Below are 24760 nucleotides of genomic sequence, written 5' to 3'. Positions count from 1 at the left end.
AGTGGATGAGATGGCTGGATGGCATCACTGACTCGATGGACGTGAGTCTCAGTGAACTCCGGGAGTTGGTGATGGACAGGGAGGCCTGGCGTGCTGCGATTCATGGGGTTGCAAAGAGTTGGACACGACTGAGTGACTGAACTGAACTGAACTGAAATTAATAAGTTAGTATTCTGGTTTAGGTGCCCACTTCTTGTGAACTTGATTAGAATAGGTTGTCCTAAGAAAATTATACAGTCCCCCTAGGCTGACAAAATTAAACTCCTAAGTGGGCAAAGCTTAGAGTCAAACTCAGAAATGTGGGGAACTAAGTAAGGTGCCATCCAAAGGGCCATGTAACCTTCCCTTGAAAGTACTTCTAATCTATCATCCCTTTTGAACCCAAAACACACTGTTTTTTAATGACTGGGAATAACAATGGCACAGTCTATGAGTAATTTTAGGCAGAAACCTTGATGCATAGGTGTGTTCTCCATCCATATTTAGACACAAGCTTTTCAAGTGCAGGCATGTTTCGTGAAATTCTTTGGGTGTGCAATAGGACCCAGCACAGTGCTTGGCTAGGTAAGTACCCAGTGTGTACTTAATGAATTAAATTTCAATTCTATGCCCTCTAAATGGTGGAATTAGAGAGTTGTCTGGGCTTGGTTTAAGGGTAAGAAAAGGGATTTTCTCTCCATTTATTGAAATATTTTAGAGTGCCTGATATATGTTAGACATTGTATTATATATTGAAGATAAGGTGGAAAATAAGACAGACATGGCTCTTGCCCTCATGGAACGTGACTCACAGAATTGTTTAAGTGAAATGCAAACAGAAAAGTACTAAGTGGTAGTTTTGTATGTATGTAGATATGCAGTTGGGGCTTCCCAGGTGGTGCTAGTGGTAAAGAACCCACCTGCCAGTGCAGGAGACATGAGAGATGTGGGTTCAATCCCTAGGTCAGGAAGATCCCGTGGAGGATGGCATGACAACCCACTCTAGTATTCTTGCCTGGAGAATCCCCATGGACAGAGGAGCCTGGCGGTGGGGGGTGGCTACAGTTCATAGGGTCACACAGAGTCGGACACTACTGAAATGACTGAGCACACATGCACGCACATGTGCAGTTAGGTTTCTATCACTCTTCTGGGGACCATCTCTCTCCACCCCCTGATGCCTCCTAGAAATCTTGGCCTTGGTTCTTCAATTTATATTAACACTAAAGTTAACATACATGATAATTTTGTAAATATAAAGCCCAATTTAAAGGCATTATTACTGGCCATTTATTAGGGGCATGGCACTGTGCTAGGCATTGTCTTAGATGACCAAGACTCACTTACCCTCAAGAAGTGTGTATCTCAGTGGAGCAAAAATCATACATATTCACTTAACCAATTATCTATTTAATATCTACAGTGTATCAAACATTGTTTGCTGCTGCTGCTGCTAAGTTGCTTCAGTCGTGTCCGACTCTGTGCGACCCCATAGACGGCAGCCCACCAGGCTCCGCCATCCCTGGGATTCTCCAGGCAAGAACACTGGAGTGGGTTGCCATTTCCTTCTCCAATGCATGAAAGTGAAAAGTGAAAGTGAAGTCGCTCAGTCGTGTCCGACTCTTAGTGACCCCATGGACTGCAGCCTACCACGCTCCTCCGTCCATGGGATTTTCCAGGCAAGAGTACTGGAGAGGGGTGCCATTGCCTTCTCCAACATTGCTTGAGGTCTTGGCAATAGATCAGTAAACCAAAAAGACAGATCCCTGCTGCTCTTCCACTGCAGGGAACACAGGGTTGATCCCTGACTGGGGAACTAAGATCCTGCATGCCACATGGAGCAGCCAAAAAAAAAAAAAAAAAACAACAACAACACCAAAAACACAACAAAAAGACAGATCCTTGGCCTCATGGAGTTTACATTCAGTTGAAAATACAGCTTAATTGTCTGTATTCAGCTGAATACAGAAAATATACACAGAATATGCAGTAACATGTCAATTGCCATAAGTAAGGTACAGAGACAACTCTGTGTGTTCAGACTTAACAGTAACCAGAGAAATAGCACAGGTAAGGGGACAATCACAAGTTTTAGGGTTGATCTGGATCCAAGTTCCCTTTATGTTACTTCATTACCTATGGGCCTTGGGTAAGTAACTTTGCTGAGCCTAATCTTTAAATTGAGGATAAATGCTACATATCTTATAGAGTTTTGGTGAGATGTTTTAAACCATGCAGGACAGGCAAAAAACATTCAGTTCCTTTCTCATTCTAGACAACTAACTCCACACATATCTCATGTATTTAGAAACTTCAGATTTTTTAACTAAATGTCTGAAAAATAAGCAAAATATTTAATAACACTGAATTTTATTTTTTACCTATAAACTGGGGATTAGAACGATTACTTACTAGAGTGATTTGAGAATTAAAAAATCCTCTAGTAGAGACTTCCCTGGTGGTCAGGTGCCACCAATGCAGGGGGCATGGGTTCGATCCCTGTTCAGGGAACGAAGATCCCACATGCTATGCAGTGAGGTCAAAAGATTAAAAAAAAGCCTCTCATACAGTGCCTGGTTCATAGCAAGTAATCAATAAACGGTCATTGGCTTCCTTTATTATTCTTTCTGCCTTGTCCAGGTCACCTATGTAGACTCATATCTAATGTCCAAAAGGGACTTAGAAAACTCAACTGTCAGGTATTTTTGATAATCTACATTGGCAGGGTTATTGTAATGATTAAAAGACACAACTCATGTGCCTGCCCCAGTATTCACACATAAAAAAGCTCATATTCCCCCTCTCCAAGAAGTCTAACTGAAAAAATATCCAAGCCCAGGATGTAACAATGGGTGATTCAGAAGAATTGGTCATACTCCATCAAAAACCACATGAGACTCTCTTTTCTGAGGAAGCAAAAGAACATAGTAGAAGAAGCAAAATAAAGGTGTACTAGGAGAGCAGCAAGATGTTCTCAGTAGGTAGAAGTTGGGAACTTTGGATGATAGTTAAGAACATTTAACTTTTAAAATGTATGGCTGATAATTTTTGCAATTGTGATAATTGTACTACGGTTGTGTTAAAGTACTCCTTATTTTTTAGAGAGTAGGGGCTTCCCTGGTGGCTCAGATTGTAAAGAACCTACCTACAATGCAGGAGACTCGGGTTCGATCCCTGGGAAGATCTCTTGGAGCAGGTCATGAGAACCCACTCCAGAATTCCAGGCTGGAATTCTCCTGCCTGGAGAATTCCATGGACAGAGGAGCCCAGCGGGCTGCAGTCCATGGGGTCACAAAGAGTTGGACATGACTGAGTAATACTTTCACTTTCTTTAGCGATGCACACTGAAATATTTATGGATAAATTTTTTAAAGGTATTGAACATTTTTATTTAAATTGTAACAAACTTTATAATTTTAGGAATATGAATACTTTAGCAATAATCTGGTTCTCTAGCAAAGTATTATGACCCCATTGACACATCATAAACACACATGTTTATTTACAAATTATATTCTAAGCAAGGAGATTCTTCAATTCCTACTCTAACTCCTACCCTTTTTCAATTCTAAAACACACACTATGAACTCAGTTCCCCCAGATTTATTAATATGTGTAGAATATATTAAGATTTATTAAGATACATATTATATATGTACAGAAGTTGAAGGGTTAGCAACGTATGCATAAGCTACAAGGTACACTCATTCAACAAATATCTGCTATGCGTAAGCCAGTAAAAGATGGCCCTTGCCTTCACAGCATATATTAATAAACCAGGGTGACAGCAGTATGGTAAGATCTGGGAAGCATACACAACAATCTAGGGCAGCAAAAAAAGTGATTGAGGTTCTTAAGGTTCATTTTTGGTTGGATAGGATGTCTAATTATAGAATGAAAGCTATTACATAAATAACAGCCTCCCCAAGTATCCCTTAGAAGAAATGGAGTAGCCATCATAGTCAACAAAAGAGTCCAAAATGCAGTACTTGGATGCAATCTCAAAAATGACAGAATCATCTCTGTTCATTTCCAAGGCAAACCATTCAATATCACAGTAATCCAAGTCTATGCCCAGATCAGTAATGCTGAAGAAACTGAAGGTGAAAGGTTCTATGAAGACCTACAAGATCTTCTAGAACTAACACCTAAAAAAGATGTCCTTTTCATTATAGGGGGCTGGAATGCAAAAGTAGGAAGTCAAGAAACACCTGGAGTAACTAGCAAATTTGGCCTTGGAGTACAGAATGAAGCAGGGCAAAAGCTAGTAGAGTTTTGCCAAGAGAATGCACTGGTCATAGCAAACATCGTTTTCCAAAAACACAAGAGAAGAATCTACACATGGACATCACCATGGTGAATACCGAAATCAGATTGATTATAATCTTTGCAGCCAAAGATGGGGAAGCTGTATACAGTCAGCAAAAGCAAGACTGGGAGCTTACTGTGGCTCAGATCATAAACTTCTTATTGCCAAATTCAGACTTAAATTGAAGAAAGTAGGAAAAACCACTAGAACATTCAGGTATGACCTAAATAAAATCCCTTATCATTATACAGTGGAAGTGACAAATAGATTCAAGGGATAAGATTTGATAGAGCACCTGAAGAACTATGGATGGAGGTTCATGGCATTGTACAAGAGGCAGGGATCAAGACCATCCCCAAGAAAAAGAATACAAAAAGGCAAAATGGCTGCCTGAGGAGGCCTTACAAATAGCTGTGAAAAGAAGAGAAGCAAAAGGCAAAGGAGAAAAGAAAGATATACCCATTTGAATGCAGAGTTCCAAAGAATAGCAAGGAGATAATAAGAAAGCCTTCCTCAGTGATCAATGCAAAGAAATAGAGGAAAACAATAGAATGGGAAAGACTAGAAATCTCTTCAAGAAAATTAGAGATACCAAGGGAAGGTTTCATGCAAAGGCGGGCACAATAAAGGACAGAAATGGTATGGATCTAACAGAAGCAGAAGATATTAAGAAGAGGTGTCAAGAATACACAGAAGAACTATACAAGAAAAGATCTTCATGACCCAGATAACCATGACAGTGATCATCCACCTAGAGCCAGACATCCTGGAGTGCGAAGTCAACTGTGCTTTAGGAAGCATCACTACAAACAAAGCTAGTGGTGGTGATGGAATTCTAGTTGAGCTATTTCAAATCCTGAAAGATGATGCTGTGAAAGTGCTGCACTCAATATGCCAGCAAATTTGGAAAACTCAGCAGTGGTCACAGGACTGGAAAGAGTTTTCATTTCAATCCCAAAGAAAGGCAATGCAAAATAATGCCCAAACTACTGCACAAGTGCACTCATCTCACATGCTGGCAAAGTAATGCTCAAAATTCTCCAAGCCAGGCTTCAATAGTATGTGAACTGTGGACTTCCAGATGTTCAAGCTGGATTTAGAAAAGGCAGAGTAACCAGAGATCAAATTGCCAACATCTGTTGGATCATTGAAAGAGCAAGAGAGTTCCAGAAAACATCTACTTCTGCTTTATTGACTACGCCAAAGCCTTTGACTGTGTGGATCACAATTGTGGAAAATTCTTAAAGAGATGGGAATACTGACCACCTGACCTGCCTCCTGAGAAATCTGTATGCGGGTCAAGAAGCAACAGTTAGAACTGGACATGGAACAACAGACTGGTTCCAAATTGGGAAAGGAATATGTCAAGGCTGTATATTGTCACCCTGCTTATTTAACTTCTATGCAAAGTACATCATGAGAAATGCTGGGCTGGAGGAAGCAGAAGCTGGAATCAAGACTGCCAGGAGAAATACCAATAACCTCAGACATGCAGATGACAGCACCCTTATGGCAGAAAGTGAAGAGGAACTAAAAAGCCTCTTGATGAAAGTGAAAGAGGAGAGTGAAAAAGTTGGCTTAAAACTCAGCATTCAGAAAACTAAGATCATGGCATCTGGTCCCATCACTTTATGGCAAATAGATGGGGAAACAATGGAAACAGTGACAGACTTTATTTTTTTAGGAGGGGGGACTCTAAAATCACGGCCGATAGTGAATGCAGCCATGAAATTAAAAGATGCTTGCTCCTTGGAAGAAAAGTTATGACCAACCTAGATAGCATATTCAAAAGCAGAGACATTACTTTGCCAACAAAAGTCGTCTAGTGAAAGCTATGGTCTTTCCAGTAGTCATGTATGGATGTGAGAGTTGGACTATAAAGAAAGCTGAGTGGCAAAGAATTGATGTTTTGAACTGTGGTGTTGGAGAAGACTCTTGAGAGTCCCTTGGACTGCAAGGAGATCCAACCAGTCCATCCTAAAGGAAATACGTCCTGAATATTAATTGGAAGGACTGATGCTGAAGCTGAAACTCCAATATTTTGGCCACCTGATGTGAAGAACTGACTCATTTGATAAGACCCTGATGCTGGGAAAGACTGAAGGTGGGAGGAGAAGGGGATGACAGAGGATGAGATGGTTGGATGGCATCACCAACTCAATAGACATGAGTTTGAGTAAGCCCCAGGAGTTGGTGATGGACATGGAGGCCTGGCATAGTGCAGTCCATGGGGTCACCAAGAGTCGGGCAGAACTGAGCAACTGAACTGAACTGAAGTCTTTCAAGAAAAACAAAACCCTAGCAAAGGCACTATCTAGCAATAAATAGTCCAGCCATAGCAGTATATAGGTTTGCGATAAACAGGATTTGGGTATTGGGAGGGACCTTGACTTTGAGATTTGGTTTCATTGTTGAATTAACTCTTAGTTTAAGTAGGATACAGAGCCTTCATTATCCAGACACTCAATAAAAGTTTAGAGTCACTGGATGCCAAAAGTGACTGAGGCACCAAAAAGATTGCAGGAAAACTTTGTTTTTATCCTTCCATTCCAAATTAGGATGAGAATGAACATAATTTACTAGTTATTTTGGGCTGCAAAGACCAAAAGCCAAAAAAAGCTGGGGTGGGGTGGGGGGAGGGCAAGCACAGGCCAGAGTTCATTTGCTGTCATTTAAACATACCCCACTCCAGTACTCTTGCCTGGAAAATCCCATGGACGGAGGAGCCTGGTAGGCTGCAGTCCATGGGGTCGCTAGGAGTCAGACACGACTGAGTGACTTCCCTTTCACTTTTCACTTTCATGCATTGGAGAAGGAAATGGCAACCCACTCCAGTGTTCTTGCCTGGAGAATCCCAGGGACAGGGGAGCCTGGTGGGCTGCCGTCTATGGGGTCGCACAGAGTCGGACACGACTGAAGCGACTTAACAGCAGCAGCAAACACATCTATTCATTAACCAAAGGTGGTCTGATCAAACAACAGTAGTTAAATTGATTAGACAACCTGTCTGTAATCAAATGGCAGGAATAAAATATAATAACTTGATTTTTCTTTCTTTTTCATGAATGTTTTGTCTATAAAGACCAACTTTACTGACTGTAGCTGGTATGTACTATATCCATTTAATCAAACTCCAATAATAAAAACAACTCCATTTCAAAAACTACTATTTCTGGAAGGCTCAGATCTGCATTAAAAGTTTCAGGATAAAACTCTGTGTCTAAAGTCAGCCCCTTGAAACACCCAAAACTTTAGTTTCCACTTAGAATGTACTTAGAGACAACAAATGTTGCCTGTGTTTTTCACTTTGAGGGAGCAGACTAAAGATTTCAAAACCCTTCATTCGGTAAAGTAGTTATCCCAGCTGAAGAACAAAGCAGCCCAGGACCTCTCTCCCAGCCACAGTGAATAAACAAGAAAGAGGAACAGCTTTATAAAGAAAACAAACCCAACTATCCTCCCCTTCTGCTTTCTTCATCCTACTTGGCAGAATATCAGAGTTTTGAGGAAGATTTTGGAATATAAAAGATTTGTGCCTAAGATAAAACTTAAATTTTACTGAGGCTTAGCACTAAGTCCCTTCCAGAAGGCAGTTTTTATTTTAACATTTCAGAAAGAAACTTCAAACTTTTCTACAGCAATTTAAGTCACATATTAAAAACTGTATTATCAATAATTCATTTCCAGTGAATGTTCTTTCTCAGAGAATGCTTTAATTTCATACAATATTGCATGATCAATCATCATTTGTTTCTATTTAAACTTTTTATTTTATATTTTAGTAGTTGATTAACAATGTTCTGAAAATTTCAGGTGTACAGCAAGGTGATTCAGTTATACATATCCATATATCTATTATTTTTCATTTTCCCATGTAGGCTGTTACATAATTTTGAGCCGGTGCCCTGTGCTATACAAGAGGTCCTTGTTGGTTATCCATTTTAAATATAGCAGTGTGTACATGTCTATCCCAAACTCAGTAACCATCATTTGTTTCTGATTCGAGATCATCTCATTTCAAATTGATAAATTTATTTGCAACTGGTTTTGGGGGGCTTCAGACAATTACTTCATAAATCATGTTCCTGTGTAAAAACCACATCCATTTTCCTCCATCAAGAGCAATAAGATTTTTATAGGAAAGAATCCAGGCACAAAAGCAAGTATTTGAGTGATGATTTATATTTCCATTTTACATAGACATTAACTGCAAACTGAGCTTGTTACCCAGTTGAACAGTAACCATAGACGGTAAGGGGGGAATGATTGTGCCTATATTACTAATAGGCCCCACCCTGGATTAAGTGTCTACACCAAGCTAGAATACATCACAGTCACATAGGGTGGAGACATGTTCCTAACTGCTGTCCTCTCAAGGTAAGTTTTTGTTGCCTGGCTTTGAGCCCTCTAAGCAAACAAAAGTTGTCCTACTTGTTTGTAATCCATGCTGAATGAAAACCTCAAGTACTATGTTCCTTTCCTTGTCTCCCCCATCCCATAAGACTTCATTAACCAAACAAATCTGTTTTCAGATGATTTTTAGCATGTAATAAGGAAGAGTGGATTTTACTACTTATCATCCACAAATGGGCCAAAATTACCAAAAGACTTGCAAGTTGGCATAATTACAGTTTATCTAAATAAAACACATGCAGTCATTTTCTGGAACCGACAGAAGGGCATGAGTTATAGCACCACCTGAAACTGTGGACAAGGCAGATACATGTTGAAGCCTAAATTAATAGATGCTGAGCAATAGCTAACAGCCCAAGCATAGGAGATCAGCTTTAACGAGATTAACTCTTAGACTACCGTCATCCCTTTACTCAACTTAAACACAAGGCCAGGTGTGAGCTTTTTGAATCCTCCCTTATGCACATTGGGCACATTAAAGGAAGAGAGGGGATGATATCAGGTAAATACAGGTGGAGCCAATGCAAATTTTGTGGATTGGTGATTATTGCCCTGAGTCAAAAGATTGGGGAGGATACAGGCTCAAGGCTGCAGCGCAGCAGTGGCTGTAGTGGCACTCTGCCCCTTCCATGGCTTGATGCTGATTTTCATCATCTTTATCACAGATGTGCAGCATGTGCCTAAAACCAAGTGGTTCTCACGTCAACACACATTAGAACCACTTGGGGAGCTGTGAAATTTCCCATTCCCCAGGTGCCACCACAGACATATGAAGTCAATATTTCTGGAGGTGGGGCCCAGACATTTGTATTTTTTTAAAGCCTGCAGGTCATTCCAATGTGCAGCCGAGGTTGAGAACTACAGGTCTAAATGTTGTGATTCACAAGAATTCAAAGCAACATAATAAGGGGAAAGGGGAAGCTCCCCCTCCTCCCACCTTCCATGGAACTAACGTCTAACTGGAAGGTCAGTTGGCTTCCTGCCTTGGGATCGCTACCTTACAACTAGGGCTATGAGGACACTGGCTTCCCTTTAGAGAAAACAGTCAACATTGAGTGGGCATTTACTGATACTTTGTGCCAGGCATTGTGTGTAAAGCTCTTCATGTGCTCTGTCTGATTTAATCCTTGTGACATCCCTATGAGGTATCTATTAGTCATTGCCTTTTACTGAGGAGGAAACTGAGGCACAGATAGGTGAAGTGATTTTCCTAAGGTCACCCAGCTGCTACTCTTCACTCTTCTGAAACTAAAAAAGTACTTGGTCTTTCATGTACTGTCCAGAGGCCTGGGTTCTGTCTGGTCACATTGTTTTCCTAGCTAAAAAGGTTTCTTCTCTCTGAAGGGAGCCAAACAGTCTACCCTCATCAATAATGATGCATTAGAACAAAAATGTCAGCATAAATCCACCGAATATCACCTATGTCTATACATGCAATTTACTACAACTTTAAGCAACTCCTCGTCACGAGTTACATTTTTCCAAACATTTTGCAGTTATCCATCTTTCAACTGTGGCCTTCGGGTAGGGAACCAAACTTGGGAAACATAGTAGAAAAGAATCTGTCAAGGAAATCCACATTTGAGACGGAGAGCTGAAAGCCAAGATTCCAGAGAGGTCAGTTACGTTCCCTTACCTTTTGGCAACTCTAACTGGCTACCAGTCCCAAACTTAATAATGAGAATCTATTGCAGAAAGAAATATTCATTTCCTAGAGTCAGTGATCTTGCATTGTTACAATGGCTGGTAAATTTTTCTAGGGTATTGTCTCCCGAAAATCAAGGCTGAAGCAGAGGGAATGAACAAATTCCATTTCTAACAGTGCCCCACTGTGCTGGACATGTGTGAAGGATGGCCCCAGGATGCCAGATCAGATTGTTGTATGGTGAGTTGCAGTGAGGCAACCCCAAGCAGGGACAGCAGAAGAAAACCCATTAAAGCAGCTCTAAAGCCCCACTTCAAACAATGGGGCCGAGCTGCGGGCAGCAGGAAACAAACAGCAGGCAGGCTGGGCTGGCTAAGGCAATAAGGGAGTGCTGGAGGGGGTTGTTTTCTGAGTTCCAGGATGACCTCAGGTCTCAGAGGCAGAGTCCCAATCAACCACACTATCAGCACAGCTGCAATTGTGACTCAAAAACAGTCTTTGTGTGTACAGTGGTCCACGGACTGGAAAGGGCTGATGTTGTCACCCTGGTCTTTTGAGCCCCATCTGTGCTCACAGATAACAATCCCCATTAGTAATATTATCTTCAAATGTGTGTAGAACATCAGCATAAATATAGCTAACATACCATTTCCGTGAATACAAATAGAGTGGCAGGACCCGTACCTGGAGGATGATAATCTGTGATATCTTTTCATTTTGTAAATGGATTTCTTTTGCAGTACAGCCATTTAAAAAAAATCTATCTGCATATAAGAGAAAAATATTAGCAGTAGGCACACTCAAATGTTAGCCATGTTTATCTCTGGCTCTTGGAAGAACAGAGGAGTTTTAAACATATTTTCTTTTGTTTGCTTGTATTTTCTAAATTTCCTAAAAATAAACACGTATTCCTTAGGCTATTTTCTAAAATTCAAAGAGTTTTTGGCTATCATAGAGTTTTTTTCCCCAAAATGAAAACAAACAAACAACTTAGGAGTGTCTTAATTTGTCCTCTAAGATGTCATTTGAGAAAAGGGATTTGCATGTCTAAAGATAGAGCATGACACAATATATTCCTGTACCCTTTTGGGGGAAAAAGATTCTATAAATAAATCCCAAGACGCCCTTTGGCAGGGACTCAATATCACTAATAGAGCCAGTCCTAAACTCTAAAAGAAGAGTTGGCCAGAATACCAATTATATTGAATTTTAGAATCCTGGCATATAAGAAACATTCACTTTTTTTTCTTGACTATTGGAATCTTACCTTGGAACAATACCCAGGGTTTGGTTTGTCATCCTCTACAAAGAGGGAGGCAGTGGCATGCAAGAGCCAACTCAAGATTCTGGATTGTATGCATCTCTTCTGAACTCTGCATTTAGTGACATCACGCTGAGAACTTGAAATCAGCTTTGGTGGGAGTATTTATATTGTGGAAATTGGCAAATGCTACGAAATAGGGCTTTCTCCTCTTTCCATAGAGAGCCGGTTGTTGTTAAACATGGGAATATCTAACCTCCCCTCCTAATTCAGCAGAACCATTGTTTGTCCAATGATTGAACTGGGAATGAAAACTTTCATGTGTATGAAAGCAAAACTACACTGCTGTAAAAGCTACAGAAGCTGAGTTCAATTCAAGTTGAGCTCTTGGATCTGCCATTAGTGAGCTGGAGCATGTCACTGCCCTTCCTGTACCTCCATTCTTTCATCTCTACTGTAGGAGGACCAGACTATGATGTCTAATCTCTTCTAAACAGGGACAGCTTGTAATTCTAAGGTTAAGAGGTAGTGGCTAGAGGTTCACACTCTGGAGAGAAGACAGCCCTGGGTTTACTTTTCTCTATTTTCTTTTTTATTGAATGACAGCCCTCAGTTTAAATCTTGGCTCTGCCTTCACTAGCATCTGTGTGACCTCAGGCGAGTTACCTAACCTCTCTGAGTCTCCATTTCCTCATCTGAAAAATAATGATGATAATAATAATACCTTCATTATAGGGTTGTTGTTAGGATTAGATGAGATCATTCTCAGCTGTCCTAGCAGTGGGCACCAATAAACTCTAACTATTATTATTAAACCTGTTCCCACTTGGCCCTGACACAAAATGCCTTAGAACTATAGGGATTGCTAAGATATCTGTGAGATGGTGCCCAGGCTCCGTCAGATACTATAATCTATTACAAAGCAATCAGTACTGGAAACAGTGGTAGAGCATCACTTGAAGTAATAATGTAGATAATAAATGGGAGATGGAGGCCTAATATTTATTGGCCCCATGCTAGGCCTTTCATGCATGCTTTATCTTGTCTAATGCTCACACTCCCTTGGGCAAACCAGGTGTTTTTCTGTTTGGGGTTTTTTCCTTTCTACAGACGTGGATGCATGCATGCATGCTCAGTCACTCAGTCGTGTCTGACTCTTTGCGACCCCAGGGACTGTAGCCTGCCAGGCTCCTCTGTCCATGGAATTTTCCAGGCAAGAATACCGGAGTGGGTTGCCATTTCCTATCCCAGGGGATCTTCCTGACCCAGGGACCAAACACACATCTCCTGCATCTCCTGCATTGGCAGGCAGATTCTTTATCACTGCTCCACCTATACTGAAGTTCAGAGATGTTAGATAACGCTCAAAGATCTACAGTTAATAATTGGCAGGGCCAGAAATCCTCTCTCCCAAAGACAAATAACCCAGATATCTCCTGAAAGTGCTGGAAGACTCTATTTTTTCAGAAACATAAATATCAGAGCAATTCTGTTGATTAGAAGGTACAGAGGTAGATAAAAAGGAACTCTGCAACACAAATACTGTCATGGATCTGAAAAATAAAATCTGCAATATGTAAGAACTGGTGAAGTGTGGTGGTAGCTAAGGCCAATAATTTTTCTAAAACATCACCTAGGGACTTCCCTTGTGGTCCAGTGGTTAGGATTCCATGCTTCCAATGCCAGGGCCCAGGTTTGATCCCTGGTTGGGGAACTAAGATCCCATATGCCACATGGCAAGGCCAGAAAAATAAATATAATAACATTTAACAATCACCTAAATCAAGAGTAGTATTTTGGAGAATTTGCAGTTTCATTTTCTCCCTAAGTATTTTGGGATAGGATCATTCCTATATATTTCTAGTAGGGCAGTGGTTCTCAGAATCTGGACCTTAAACCAGCAACATCAGCATCACCTAAAAACTTATGGAAAATGCAAATTCTCAGGCCCCCAAAATTTGGAGCAAACCCCCTTCTCCTCAGTTCTCCCATGTTCAGAGTGTTTCTGAGAATCAGAGCTGTAGGTGTAGGTGGAAAGAATGAAAAACAATTAAAATGTCTCAAGAAATCTTTACATATAAATATATTGCCCTGACATGCTTATGGGTGGTGACAGTGTCTTTAAAGTGCTACAGCTTCAAGAAAGATTTAAATCACTCATTGTTCTATAGTAACAACTAAATCTTGCTGAACACTGAGCTTCCCATCTTTCTGCCACACATCCCACTCTCCCCAAAAGCACCTATAATAGATTTTTTTGAAGGAGTGGTTTCTGAAAATAAGTGATGTTCAAAGGACCTTGGTACTCAATATTGACTTTTTTTCTACTCTGGGGGCAATGAGAAGGCGAAGAGCACCTGCAGGTGACTGTCAAAACAAACCCCGCTTTTCACGAGCGAGACCTCAAGGTTTTCACCAGCAATGAGCTGGGAAAGTTTTGCTTACATTACAGAGCCTTAGCAGGGACTGTCAATCCCTCTGAAATGGCTTCTGTTCTGACACTTAGTTTTCCATTTCTTCCACAAGGAGTTCTGCTGCAGCCAAGGTGAACCTCAGGGCACTCCTAAGTTCTCAGGTGCACATTCTAGCACCTTGACGTTGCTTCCAGTCACATGACTGTCATCCCCTAAAGAACTGTGCCCTATTGACAGCTTATTATTTGTTACAAAGGTGAAATTAAATGAATCTTTGTACTCAAAAAATATAATAACTACTGTTAGAGATGTCAACAGTGGCAGGGGATCGTCCAGTGGCTATGACTGTGCCCTTCCAAGGCAGGCGGCCTGGGTTCCAGCAATGGTTGACAAATTAAGAACCCGTGTGCCATGGAGCGTGGCCAAAAACAAACAAAAAATGTTAACAGCAGCTATTTGGTGGGGAGAGGGATGGTCTTTTATATATATATATATATATTTATCTGCATTTTTTGATTTAAAAATATTTTGTAACAAGTATAATTTAATTTTTTAAATTTGAGGTTTAAACATAAAAATAAGCAGTATTCAGGAATTCCCCAGTGGTCCAGTGCTTACCACTTGGTGCTTTCACTGCTGAGGGCCCAGGTTCGATCCCTAATCTGGGAACTAAGATCCTGTAAGCTATGCAGTCCATAGGGCTGCAAAGAGTCAGACACTACTGAGTGACTGAGCACGCACACACACACACACACACACAGAAGCAAGAGAGTAAAACAAGATATCTATATATTTATTGCACAAGGCTTGTAATCAGAGATCATTTCTGCCAGAGAGCACGTGGCAGGTAAAATATGCTTTGCAAATTGCCTGGATAATTGCCATCATATTATAAGACCTCTTCTTCCTTGATCAAGGTGGAATGGTTTTTGGTACATAGGAATCATGGTCAGAACCCTCTGGCCTGTGGTCCTTGCTTTGCACTTAGGTGAGCACAGGCATTAGGAGGAGTATTTATAAAGCTGTCATGGAATGCATGTGAGCATGTGTGCACATGTGCATGTCTGCCTGCATACATGCATGCATGCTTCTTATGTGGCTGTCGCTCCTGTCTTCTTTCCTCTATCTCAGGATAGAAAGGGAGAGACACACTTCACCCATAAGAGACAAATTCTAAAATGTGTTAATGTGAATGCAATTCAACATTTTACTCTGGAAGATGTGAATAATAAAGTGCTACTCTAAAAAGTGAACTTTTACTTGGCCAGGAATCAAGGAGTCAATTTGCTTTGTATCCATGCCTCACAGAATCCTCATGACAAACCTTTGAGGAAGATGGTAATCTCCTAATGGCCAAAAAACCATATTCCTAGAGGAATTAACTATGAACAGGTCCCATATGTAGAGCACTTACTATCTGTCTGGCATTGGGCTACATGCTTTCTATATATTATCTCACTGAATCCTCACTATTCCAATCTGGGTTGAGAATAGTCTGGAATGTTCAGTGGTATGCCAGGTAGTCCCTGAAAGTCCCAGCAGCATAAACTCGGTACCCTCTTTGGAGAGGTAACTTTGACTATAATCATTGTTTTAAATACAAACACAGTTACATTATGGATGAGGTTACAGAGCAGGTCTGCATTTAAAGCATAAGCATCAAACTTATGGGAAGTGCTTTGGGCCACCATGCCATGGTCCCTAAGGAATATATATATATATATATATATATATATATGCTTACTAATCTCTGCTGTTGGCATCACACTCCACCATACTGCTTCTAAACAAGGCAATTTTTGTCTCTCATTTTATGTGATTTGCTAGAACTTGAGTTCCTTGTGAGAATGTCTTAATGAAGGGAATACGTATGGTTTGCTTTCCTCTTATCTATTACTTCCCTGTGGAATCCTATAGTTTCCTTGGCATCAGAGTGATGGCCACTGATTGAAGAGGTGATGAGTTTTCTGACAGGCTTGTTGAGCTGCACAGCATAGTGGTGGCAAGAAGTAAAAAAGACCAGACAAGGCCACAGTCCTCAGTGTTTCTAGATCCCAATGCCCTTCCCTCTAAGGCTTATGTTGTACTCCTCAGGGCAGCGACAAGTCAGGTCTCCTGAGAAGTTCCTTCTCAGTTGTAATCAAGTAAGCCTTCTTCTCTTTGCCTGATTATCACTTCCCAAACAACCCCCAATTCATCTTCTCTTTTTATTAAGGAAGGCAATGAAAACAGGCTTTAGTATATAGAATACCTCCTGGCCAGCCTTGCTAGATGGTGGTCATTTCTGCCTCTCTGGCCCTGCGATACATGTGAATCAACCTATAGTTCATTTATGAGTCTCCAAATATTTGAATACCTGTATGGAGGCTTTGTGTTGAGCCTTAGGAGGATGAAAAGAAGATTAGGATAAAAGGCTAATGGAATTCACAACACCAAGAGATCACTTCCCACCGAGGTGGCCTTTCAATGGGCTTTAAAGGATGGGAAGAATTTCATTAGCTAGAGATTCTAGGGTGAGGGAGAGGCATTCCAGAGGGAAGGAACAGCATAAGCAAACATTTGGTGGGGGAAGGGTTGGTGGGAAAGATTGAACCAAAAAAGCACAGGGAATAACCAGGAAATGCAAGATAAGTACTCCAGGATGTCTGAGATTAGGGTATATTTTCGAATGGGTGGGAAAGCAAACTAAAAGATAGATCTTGAAAGGGTTTTAGTGTCAGGCTTAAGGGTTTGACTGGCAAGGAAAAAAGCAATGCTATCAGAGAGGTGATTTAGAAACATTAATACAAGAGAGTGGGAAAATGAGAGAAACCCCATTTTCTCAGATGAGACAGGGCAACGTGCTATACAGGATTCAAAAGGAATGTTAAGATAGGGTCTCCTCCCTCAAGAAGCATATACTCAGATAAACTGAAACTAACAAACACCATTAAACAATTCCATGCTACTCAGTTCACTTCTACCATATAAGTGCTTTATTGTAGAACACTGACCATAACAACTTCTGAACACACATTTTGTCCCCACAAATGTTATTCTATGGCAACTATTACAAGAACATTGCAGCTCTGATATTTTAAAAATATTTAAATTTGTATATTTTTAATTGAAGGGTAATTGCCTTACAGTATTGTGTTGGTTTCTGCCAAACATCAACATGAATCAGCCAGTCCTGACTTTTGAACCTTGCAACCTGGAACCCTTCCTTCTTTCCTCATATTAACACATCCTTATTCATCAGAGAGGAAAAGAAAGACTTTCCATCAGTAGCCTGTTTTTTTTTTTTTTTAAGGATGATCTTTAGCTTCTCTTTCCTCACTTCATTTAACAAACTAGACCTTTGTAGGGTAGCAAGACCTCGAAGCTGCCATAGCCACCCCTCTTCACTCTTAAATCACCTGTGCTAATTTGCTGACCAGGCTTCTGAGGTTACAAGCAAATATCATTCAGGAAGAAAAACATGCCATCTCTATGGAAACCTGAAAGTTTGAGAGGGAGCCCACCTTAAAATAACCAAACAATGGTCTCTTTGAGAAGTCTCCAAGGGCCTGAGTTAGAAAATCTGTATTAAGAGTTTGGCTGTTGTTAGTGTATGCACTTCTCAAACCCACAAGTATAAGCCCTAACTCTTGAAATTGCTATGCAAGTGGTCTCTTTTCTTTCCACATCTCATTGACATAGAGTTTTGATGATAAAAAAAGAGTAAGTTCATTCATATAGTGGATAATTATTGAGCACCTGCTGTGTGCAAATCATGTGCTAAATGCTCTTGAGATACTATAATAAAAATGGCAAGGTCATACCCATAGAGATGTCAAGATCTGTCCAGAGAGGGGAGCAGGAGGCAGTGACCAACGTTATCAGGTACTCATTTGGCAAAGACCCCTGTAGGAGACACTGGCATTGCAAAAATCATATGCTTTGATTTTCCAAGCCAGTGATAATGACATTCTCTTCTATTCCCACCTAAACCATTGAAAATGTGCAAAACACTTAAGTATTTTAGGATCCAAAGTGTATATTGCTACTATTTCTTTTACTTTGAAGCACATAAAGGTTCTTTGACAGAAAAGGTTGCTTGAAAATAGAGTAACTGTATTTCTTTATTCATTCAACACATATTAATTGAACTCTGCCTTGTGCTATGCCACCTGATGCAAAGAACTGACTCATTTGAAAAGATCCTGATGCTGGGAAAGATTGAAGGCAGGAGGAGAACGGGATGACAGAGGATGAGATGGCTGGATGGCATCACTGACTCAATGGACATGAGTTTGAGTAAATTCCAGGGGTTGATGATGGACAGGGAGGCCTGGAGTGCTGCAGTCCATGGGGTCACAAAGAGTCAGACATGACTGAGCAACTGAACTGAACTGAATGTGCTATGCACTACCAGACAGATACAGTGGTGAACAGGGCAGACAAGGACCCTGGCCTCATGGAACTTATGTTCTAGTGAGAATATTCAGATAATATGTAAACGTGGAAACCAAATGGTTTCAGAGAGTGGATATAGACAGTTAAGGGAATCACATGGTGATATAATAGTGCATGGCAGGGAGGGACCTAGCATACAGTAGGTGGACAGGGGAGGTATCCATCAGGGATGACATTAGAATGAACATCTGTATGCTGTAAATAGTCAGCCATGAATATCACATAGGAAAGAAAGTTATGGAGACAGGAAAGAGCAAATACACAGTTTCAGAGGCAAATAATAATATTAACTCTGGGACTGGCCCTGTTCAAATGCTTTACTGTTGAAATCATTTAATTCTCACCAGAACACCCTGAGGTAGATACTATGAATAACCCATTTTCAGAGATGGAAATGAAGACAAAGAGAAGTTGCAAGACTAGCTTAAAGTCAATAGCTATTATAGGGGAGGGTTGGGTTGGGAGTTTGGGGTTAGCAGATTTTGCAAACTATTGCCAGGGGAGTGTGTAATTCCTTGGTTCTGTCTTGTCACAACAAAAATTTGAAGCGACAGACGTTAAAGCCCTCAGAACGTGTCCCAGGTCTGGACAGACCATGTTATAGTTCTTGGACAGATCAGTGTTACAGCTTCGTGTTAGAGCTCAGTTTTATTTAGAAAATAAAAGGAAAATACATCTTTGAGGCATGAGAGCATGCTGACTCAAAAGACACGAAGAGAAGAGAGCCGTGGCCCTTTGGCTCCTCTTTTTATATGTTTTTTCCTCCCTGTGTGCCTGCCCTATATAAATTGGGATAGCCAGGAGTGCTGTTTTTTCTACCAGAGGTCCTCACTCCGGTCCTCAGACCTTCCTTTGTTCTATTTTTGCAGGCTTTTCCCTTCCTTGTCTTTTAGCCACCGCCATTCTGGACTCCTTTCTCCTGTTCTAACTACCTAACTACCTATCATATATAGAATGAATGAATAAACAATATAGAATGAATAAACAATAAGGTCCTATAGTATATAGCACAGGGAACTATATTCAATATCCTGTGATAAACCATAATGGAAAAGAATGTGAAAAGAATGTATGTATGTATAACAATCACTTTGTTATATAGCAGAAATTAACACCACATTGTAAATCAACTATATGTGTGTATGCTTAGTCGCTAAGTTGTGTCCAACTCTTTGCAGCCCTATAGACTGTAGCCTGCCGGGCTCTTCTGCCCATAGGATACCAGCAAGAATACTGGAGCGAGTTGCCATTTCCTTCACCAGGGGATCTTCCTGACCCAGGGATCAAACTCACGTCTCCTGCATTGGCAGGTATGTTCTTTACCACTGAGCCACCAGAATCTGCCTGCAAATATAGGAGATGCAGGTTCAATCCCTGGGTTGAGAAGATCTCCTGGTGAAGGAAATAACAACTTGCTCCAGTATTCTTGACAGGGAAATCCCATGGGCAGAGGAACCTGGCAGGATACAGTCCATAGGGTCACAAAAGAGTCCAACATGACTTAGTGACTAAACAACAACAAATAAACTATACTTCCATAAAATAAAAGCTTTTAAAAAGTCAGTACCTATTAAATGACATGACTAGGATTGAAATCTAGGCAATCCTGCTCCATAGCCTATATCTAAACCATACGGCGGGGGATATGTGCAAGCAATATAAGAATCTATCCTTAAGAGTTGAAATTTGCATTAACACACACTGAAAAGTCTTACAAAGCAAGCTAGGAAGTTATGGGGCTAGCCCAAGTAGCTGGGATCTTAAAAAACAGGTATGTTTGAACTACAAAATAACTCACTTTATAGTGAATCAGATTTAAAACATGCAATATTGATCTATGGAGTTGTGCCTCAGCACCCAGACTTAAACTTTTATAAAACATTCAGAAGTATCAGAAAAAGGCAGGAAATACCAAAGTATAGGAATATTAACCCTTTTCATAAACAACAACCATGAAACCCAAGCTCCTATCACCTGGCTGAAGAGCTCTCCAAGAAAAACAGCCTGATTAAACGAGATAAGTGTAAAGAAGCTGGCAACATGTCATCAGTGCAGACAGTCAGTTCAGGGGTGTAACCGTCATTCTTCATTTCCCTGGAATTCTTCATCTGCAATACTTATCTATTAAAATACTAAGAGCAGAAGTAGCAGTTTTTTGTCTGAAAAAACTCAAAAATGCCTGCAAACATGAACATACTGTCTTCATGATATAATAACAAAGTATAGAAAAGTCTTTTTAATTCCTATAGGAAAAAAAAGTTTTCTTTTAAATTTATTTTTAATTGGAAGAAAATTGCTTTACCATGTTGTGTTGGTTTCTGCCATACAACAATGTGAATCAGCCATAAGCATATCGAATCCCCTCCCTCTTAAAAGAAGGGTTTTGAAGTCTAAATACTTTTGTCCACATCACCTCATACTAGACTGTCCTTTATTCCTTTTCAGTTGTATCATGCTTTTTAGTATTATCTTCTAAATGTACATCTATACAAACAGACAAGTCTCAATAATTCATTCAGTGAATGCTTACAATGATGGGCAGAGAGTTTGAAAATACACAGGACTGGGACAAGAGTAAAAGGCATGTTGGAGCTGGAAGACATCTGGTAGTTTTATCATTGTACACCCTGGGAACTAGATTATACAAGATCCAAAAGGCTCCTCTACTGGCTGTTTCACAGTCTGTAGCCTGGAGCTGGGTGACTTCTCAATAAAGACCTGATAGACTGATTTCACTCCATGCTGGTTTTGGCCCTCACATGTCATTCCAACAGATTCTTTACCATCTGAGCCAGTTAGCAGATCTCTAATTAAATCAGCCAAACCTGGAAAAAATTATTAAGTGCCTACTAAGTGCCTGTTCTGTTTCAGAACTCAATACAAGTTCATAGCTTGAAGTGGGAGCAGTCTATCAATATGGAATGCAAGATGGTGGGGAGTAGGTATGAGTGAGCCAATGTATACTATTTATTTCAAATGCACACGTGTTCAGGAAAATTAATGACAGAGGCTGTCATCATTTGCCTCTAGGAAGTACAAGTTTCAGGGAAACACTACCTGCATATTTGGAGTTAAGGAAATAAAAGAATCCCCATGTTCATATCTTCCTTGTGTCATCAACAGATGTGATCCAGAAGTGCTATATTCTGAGCAGCTGCTAGAATACTCGACACAGCTGGACAAAATCCATTAAACTTCAAGAGCAAAGTATTTCTGAGCACCCTAACCAGCTGGGCCAATCATATTTGGAGGCAACCAGATGTTTTGGCCTGTGTGTTGGCTACCATAAAATACCCCTACCCAACTGTTAAATAATCCCAAATTCTAGAGATCTATCCCATTTTCATTTCAACTGCTTGTGTCCCTATATCCTTTCATTCCTGCCAATTGTGAGTCTCATTTTTCTACTCTGCTTAACTACAACTCTCCTCAACATGAAGTTCTCAACATTTACTATCTCCTCTGCATATGGTGCTGTTGGGAACACAATGATACATCACTTAAGGCAGTACTAGGCTCTGTCTCTCAGGAGCTTGCAAACTACTAATATTTGGGAGATAAGAATGACTCACATGAGAAGACTATTTGAATTTACTGCCCTGAAGGATGACATGCCAAATGAGAATGCAGGCAGGTATATAAGATTTCAGAAAAGGAAACAGATGTTTGGGGGTAAATATAGTCAGGGCAGTTTCAAATTGGAGTTGTCACCTGAACTCTGGAAGGACCAGTGAGTTGTGATTAAAGAAGGAGGAGGACTTTATAAGCAAGGAGGGATGAGAATGATTTATGGGAGAGAGAAGGAATGGATGAGTCTGGAAAACTAGTCTGGGGCCAGATCAGGGAGGTCTTGTGTTCCTGGTAAATGATCTGACTCTCATTCTATAGGAACCGGAAAAGTCAGGGTTATCAGGACAAGTCTCTGGGATTTTCAAACATTGCTTTATTATTTTTAATTCTGTGGAAACCAGTCCCCATGACCTCTACATGCAGTATTTAATCATTTTTCTGCTGTCACTTTTAATTCCATTTTTGAGGATATTTTCCCCTCTGGTTGATGAAAATAATATATTTATGGTACGAACGCTGAGCTTCAATGCCTTTATCCCTTAGCAGTCACAACCTGAAAAGTTGCTAATGTCTATCACACTGCATTCAGTTTAATTAACTGCACAAATAGATTGATTCTCTAATACAAAATATTATCTGGAGAGAGAAATAAAAGGATAGGGAAGGAAGCTATGAGAAGCAGAAGCCAGAAGACAAATTTATCTCACTCAGGAAGCCATACTGGTTATCATAACAATAACAAATATTTATAGAGGGCTTTCATCCTGAAGAATCCCAGAGCCCCAGAGCAATGAACACTTGCAATAAATAGATTAAAGGAGCTACTCAGCCATCCAAGAGAGGAAGCCCTCTCTCCGAGGCCCAGTGCACTAAGTCATTCCTAGGACAGCACTTGATTGTAGCCAAGGGATTTTAAAGGAAGCTGGAGGAACTTCCAAGTCATAAAACCTGGAGAGCATGCATAAAGAACACCCAAGAATCTTTCACAGGAGAGCTCCTAGGAGCAACAGGCATGCCCATAGTCAGCTTAAGTCTCATGTGTTAAGATCACAGCAGCTTCAGAGGCAAGTAAAACTTCACTGATTTGAGATAGATGCAGTCAGAAATACCATGAGATACTGTTTTATATTGTGAAACCATAGATTTACCTTGCTAACACACACTTCTCAATAAATTAGTAAAATAAAATATTTGGTGGAGGATATTAGAGAAGGGCTTACTATCTCTTCAGCAATTCAAGCCAAACCATTAATAATGAAGTATATGTTTTTCTGGTTCCATTCTTTGATCTAACATAAGGAGCCATGTGATCTTGGACAAGTCATTTGGCATCTCTGTATTTCAAGTTCATCAAACTAGTTGTGTGTGTGAGAGAGAGCGAGAGAGAGAGAAGGGGAGGGTGGGGGAGGAAGAGAGGGAGGGGAGAGAGAGAGAGAGAGAGAAAGAACGAACACGTATTACATAATTCTAACTCTTTTTCCTGCCTGCATGGAGTGGCCACAGGTCATTTGGCTAAAGCCCCCCTTTGGAAACCTGAGAAATACAATTTACTAGGAGGCACAGAGCTCCTTACATAGAAGTTTAAGAAAAAAAAAATTTAAAGAGAAGCAGATTACAAGACTGTAGAACTTCAACAAATGGGTAAAATCTATAGATGTTAAGACACTGATGCGTGAACATGGGAATAAACTAGACAGTAAATGTCACTTAGTCCAGTGATTTTACAATGACTCCTTGGAGAATCAGGCTTCTTCGAGAGCATCTCAGGGTTCACCAAGGGAGCCAATCTAATGCTGAAATGTCCTCTACAACATCTTCCCTGCTTTTGAAAAACATCCCGCCTATGTTGGCATCACTGCAGTGACTGAGAGCAATGGAATAGTACTCAACTACAAAAAAGAACAACATAATGCCATTTGCAGCAACATGGATGGACGTAGAGGCTATCATACTAAGTGAAGTAAGTCAGATAAAGACAAACATCATTTGATATTGCTTATATGTGAAATCTAAAAAAATCATACAAATGAACTTATTTACAAAACAGAAACAGACTCACAGACATAGAAAACAAATTTGTTTGTAATTACCAAAGGGAAAAGGGAAGACGGGAGAAATAAATTGGGGGTTTGGGGTTAACAGATACCAATGACTATATATAAAATAGGTAAACAACAAGGTCCTACTCTAAAGGACAGGAAACTATATTTAATATCTTGTAAGAACCTATAATGGAAAAGCATATGTAAAAAGAGGGCCTTCAAGTGCTCTTCACATCAGATATTCTGTATGGGTTTCAATGACATAATAACCCACATTTTATACAGATCAATTTGTTCTGAGCCTTTAAATTGTGCTTTAACTTGACTGTTCTGATTGGAAGCTCTCTTCAGTCAGGCATACTTTCCTTCCCCACCATGGCAGTCTCTTGACAATCCTAATCAAGACTGCAGAATCCAGAGCAAATAAAAGGTCATTTTGCCTAACCCTTAAAGAGACTCCTCTCTCTCCTTCCACAATCAATTCAAGGAAGTTTTATTGAGTACTTGCTATGAGATGATAATATCTGAAAATCACTAAGAACTCCCCATTGCAAAATGAAAGAAAAAAAAAAAACCCACAAGTTTCTCAGTGTTACACATGTTATATAGGACCTTCAGTATTGTGAGTTCCAGCCTAATTTTGAGCCTTATTTCCAGCTATTCAGCCTCCTCTGCCCTCATCCACCCCAG

The 24760-nt window shown here is 40.3% G+C and overlaps 1 protein-coding gene and 1 long non-coding RNA gene across 4 annotated transcripts in view; one reads left to right on the top strand and one right to left on the bottom strand.

Moving 5' to 3' along the window:
• COL4A6 (collagen type IV alpha 6 chain) overlaps positions 1-24760 on the bottom strand; it is a 337270-nt gene that overhangs the window by 220215 nt on the left and 92295 nt on the right. The gene's annotated exons all lie outside the window — the stretch shown is intronic.
• The window catches only part of LOC123331903, a 34198-nt gene continuing 18989 nt past the window's right edge, over positions 9552-24760 (top strand). The window contains exons 1-4 of one of the 2 annotated variants that reach the window (XR_006548711.2): positions 9552-9667; positions 10198-10318; positions 10462-10586; positions 21582-21703. This is a non-coding gene — a long non-coding RNA (uncharacterized LOC123331903). Of the gene's footprint in view, positions 9668-10197; positions 10319-10461; positions 10587-21581; positions 21704-24760 lie in introns of those variants that run through there. The other variant, XR_006548710.2, reaches the window with a different exon arrangement.

The sequence above is a fragment of the Bubalus bubalis genome, chromosome X (assembly GCF_019923935.1).
Source record: "Bubalus bubalis isolate 160015118507 breed Murrah chromosome X, NDDB_SH_1, whole genome shotgun sequence".
NCBI lineage: Eukaryota > Metazoa > Chordata > Mammalia > Artiodactyla > Bovidae > Bubalus > Bubalus bubalis.
Note: the sequence above shows the minus strand (reverse complement) of the source record. Positions and strands in the feature narration are given on the sequence as shown.